Source organism: Suricata suricatta, chromosome 5, assembly GCF_006229205.1.
Source record: "Suricata suricatta isolate VVHF042 chromosome 5, meerkat_22Aug2017_6uvM2_HiC, whole genome shotgun sequence".
NCBI classification, from domain to species: domain Eukaryota; kingdom Metazoa; phylum Chordata; class Mammalia; order Carnivora; family Herpestidae; genus Suricata; species Suricata suricatta.
Genome location: NC_043704.1, coordinates 3,343,828 through 3,348,505, shown reverse-complemented (window position 1 = coordinate 3,348,505; position 4,678 = coordinate 3,343,828).

Here is a 4,678-nt window from a genome sequence, read left to right as displayed (position 1 = left end):
TTCCATAGCTATCTTAGAGCATAGAAAGAGAGAAAGAGAAGAGAGAATTGCAGTGCTTACAAGTGGAGTTTGATCCTTCATCAATACTTGAAAAAACACATGAGATTTAAATCCTACATCATGACATCATGAATGAGGCACGGCTTTCATTTCCAACGTACACCAGTCAGTGCATGAAAGAAGGTAACTTTGAAGACATATTTAGAAAAATATAATTGAACATCAAATGTCAATATGTCACCAAATTCACACTGGGACGTAATACATCAGTCTCTATTCAGAAATATATCAAAGTACTGATGATAATGAATAATACAAAGTTAAACTCGATGTATATACTCTTATACCTCAAAAGATTAAATAGATTTGTCGTCGGGAGCCATTCTGACTCACAAGTTGAGAATTCTCCTTGTGAGGTTATGGCAGGTTTGCAAGGTCTCCTTCCAGCAGATGATGACCCACTCAGTTGTTTTTGCCTGAGCCATAACCCCCCCCCCCCACAAGGCCCCTTGTTGATTCACATATGGAGTGAAGTGTTCCCTTATTCTCGCCCTAATACATGCTGATTGCGCCTTTTTGAGAAACTTATTATAGGAAATTCTACTTTTGTGATTATGGAAGCAATCATTGCATTTCCTGAGAATCCTGTTTTTCTTATGCTTCTCTAGTAAACAGGCTCTTGACCCCTGCTCACAAAGAACTAACTTTTGCCTTTGCTATGCTAGAAACATTGTCTTCTATTTGAATGCTAAGGATACCTTCCTGCCCATATGATTAGCATTAAATCCCTTACCTCAATCACTATTGATAATGATTATGCATGAATCTTCTACAAATCTATGTTCTGGTAAATTGTTACCTATTAAGAATTTTATCATCAGAAATGATTGTCTAAGGCAAATGCCACTTATGTGCTATTCCCCATACATTTGACCATAAATAAAGCTGAGTCTCAGTCAATGCGGAGAAGCCTGCCTGTTGATCAGAAAGAATCTTGTGTTTCTCTCATCCGTCCTTTTCACCAACACCATCCATCCTTCAGGGAACCCTGGACCTGCTGGAGCTGAACTCCAGCCCCGTTAATTATAAGGAATAAGCTCACATAATCACAGAGCCAGTAGGTCTGGGAGCCAGCTAGAGATCCAAGAGAACTGATGAGTCCACTCTAGTCTGAGAGGCATGAGCTAAACGCCATAGTTCTAGTATGAAGGTGGCAGCTTCGAGACCCAGAAAGAGTCAGCATTTCAATTTGAATCTCAGGGGAGGAAAAAGGTCAATGTCCCAGGCTGAAGATCATCAGGAAGAATTCCCTCCTACCTAAGGGAGGACTTGGCAATCAACTTATTGGAGGAGGCCCACCCTCACTCAGGAGGGAAATCTGCTTTAGTCTACCAGTCTTTACTCAGTCTAAGTGTGAACCTTATTCAAAACCACCCTCACCAAACACCCATAATAATGTTTGCCCAAATATCTTAGCACCTTGGGCCCTGTTGAATTGACACATAAAATGAACCATGACACTATCATACTCTACTAAACAAGTGTGGTCTCCCTTCACTGAGCCCCTCATTGAGGCGGCAATTGTGTCCCACCCTGGCCAGCGGGGCGGAAAATCCTTGCGGGTTCTTGATCTTGAGGGAGGGAGAGAAAGGGCAGGAGGGAGACGCAGAGAGTGAAGACAGCACATGGTATCTGATCAAGCCTCTTCCTCTTTATTCGGCAAACACTGTATCTTATAAAGATTTTTAGATGGGAGAACAAGGCAGCTGACGTAGGTCGGTTGCTAGGAAACAGGGTTATGGGATTAAAGCTAGGGTAAAGAAGGAAATAAACTAAAGATTTTAGCACAGCACTGAAGGGCCAATACCACCCTGCCTGTGGGCTATTGATCTTTGTTCTTCTGGCTTCTGTTCTGACAGGGAGTGGAGCTCCCTTGCCTATTTTTGCAACTGCCCTTGGGGAGTGACATATCCAGCTAGCAAATGGCCCAGCAGCTGAATCTTTGCAGCTTCCCACAAAGAAGAATATAAACTTCCCAATAAATTGATGTGAATAAAATTCTCAAAATGTCAATAGTAAATGGCAGCTTCCAGTCTAAACTTGTATGTATAGTATATATATTCATACATATACATGCATGTTACTCATGGCATATGAAATTATTATTCTTAATCATTTAAGGAGTAATTTTAAGTGTTGTTCCTGTTATATATAAATCACAAAATTCCATCTCTCAAAAAATGTTGAGTCCTATCTACCATTGGACATGGTGAAATTATGTTTTGAGTATTCATTTACTTGTATCAACATTAAATTTCCAGGTAATAATTAATGGCAATAATTACTGTCTTTTCATTATTCATATATTGTAAACATATGGTTCATGTTCTTAGTATTAAGAATCAGGCTTAGGAAGCCTGATTTATTAATTAAACTTCATTGTATGAATCTGATGGCTGGCCCAGTATTTGCCACCACAATACCCCACAGGGATGTGGTTGACCTGGTTGTGGTAAACCATGTCCGTGGGCAAAGGCCATCTGATCTTTTGTAAACCCAAGTGTATTGTTAAAGGTGATGGGCATTGGAAAGTCATAATGTTACTAATAAAAGGGCAAAGACCAGGTTCTATGTTTATGGGTATAAAACAGTATTTTCAGAACGTAGACGAAAGTATAGAACTCATTTTTTAAAATTAGGAGAATCCGGGGTGCCTGAATGGCTCGTCGGCTAAGCCTCTGACTTCGGCTCAGGTCAGATCTCACATTCCTGGGTTCGATCCCCTTATCGGGCTTTGTGCTGACAGCTAGCTCAGAGCCTGGAGCCTGCTTCCGGTTCTGTGTCTCCTTCTCTCTCTGCCCCTCCCCCTCTCATGCTCTGTCTCTCTCTGTATCAAAAATAAATAAAACATTTAAAAAAATGGGAAAAATCCTTTCTGGGAGGGTGTTCAGGAGTTTAAGTGCCATGGAACACTGATAGAATAAAACACTTCATCTCTATACACTTAAAAATATTTTTGAAAAGAAAGCCAAGCTATTGAAATAGAAAAAATATTAATGATGAAATTTGAATCCTTGTCATGGAAATGACGTGTTATATTCCTTATATAATTCCCTAAAAGTATAAAGTGTTAGCAAGTACTTGTCATATTTGGGATACAAAATTTAATAATGAAGGGTCAGGAAAACATCTTTTTGTGCCTTTCGTTTTTAATTTGTAAATTATCTGAAAAATTTGACAACCTGAAAAGTACCCATTTAAAAACTTTATATAAATTTTTAAAATTATAATTATCTAGTTGTTTTTTATTATATTTGCAGGTATATATATTTATAATGGAATATGTGTATCATTTGTATATGTGAGTGTATCCATGTGTTACATGTGTACATGTAGATGTAACATTCAGGAACTTATATGCAATATAATTATTGCATGTGTGTTTGCATGCATGTGTATTATATATGAACAGCGATCATGATATGTGTGCATGTGTATTATTGCATAAAATTTATATATAAAATTCCTGTTTCCACTAGGTCTTAAATAATATAGCAAATGCTGCTAACAGCAAATATTTCATTAATGTCTAGCAACAGCTGTTTATCTGTGTTAAGGCCTTTGACAGCCATGCCTGCGATCGCCCACACTAATTTTCAACATATTGAATGAAAGCCTCTACAGTTAATGGGAGTGTAGGCTGATTGTCATTAGTTCAGTCTTATGTCAGAGTTTTGAAGAACAAGTAGGAAATGTTAAATGAGAAGGTTCTGAAGGACAAACCAGATGTCACTTTTTGTTATAGGATTGAGGAAAAAAGACAATGAGTTGCTGATTTCTTGGTTAGTGAAGAATGACGTTGGAGATAATAGACATAAGGTTTAGGACTTTATAAGGGCATATGGTATGTATAGTTAAAGTTTAATTTTATGTTTTTTTAAAAAGGTGAACTACTAGAATGTAGAACCAATTTATTTTTTTATAGTTTATTGTCAAGTTGGATTCCATATAAACACCCAGTGCTTGTCCCCACAAGTTTCGAATGCCCAGATTTCATCCTTTCTCATTGCCATGTAGTATTCCTCTATATATATAAATTACATCTTCTTAGTCCTTTCCTCAGTTGATGGACACTTCGCCTCTTTCCATGATTTGAGTACTGTTGAATGTGCTGCTATGAACATTGGGGTACATGTCACCTTATGCATCAGCCCTCCTGTATCCCTTGGGTAAATCCTTAGTAGTGCTATTTCTGGGTCATAGGGGAGTTCTATCATTAATTTCTTTGAGTAAGCACTATACTGTTTTTCAGAGTCGCTGCACCAGTTTACATTCCCACGAACAGTTTAGGAGGGTGCCCATCTCTCCACACCCTCGCCAGCATCTATGGCCTCCTGATTTGTTCATTTTAGCCACTCTGACTGGCATGAGCTGGTATCTCAGTGTGGTTTTGATTTGTATTTCCCTGATGATGAGTGAGGCTGAGCATCGTTTCATGTCTCTGTTGGCATCTGGATGTCCTCTTTGGCGGAAGTGTCTATTCATGTGTTCTACCCAGTTCTTCACTGGATTATTTGGTTTTTGGGTGTGGAATTTGGGTGCGTTCCCTGTATTTTGGATGCTAGCGCTTTATCTGTTACGTCATTTGCGACTATCTTTTCCCATTCTGTGGGGTGCC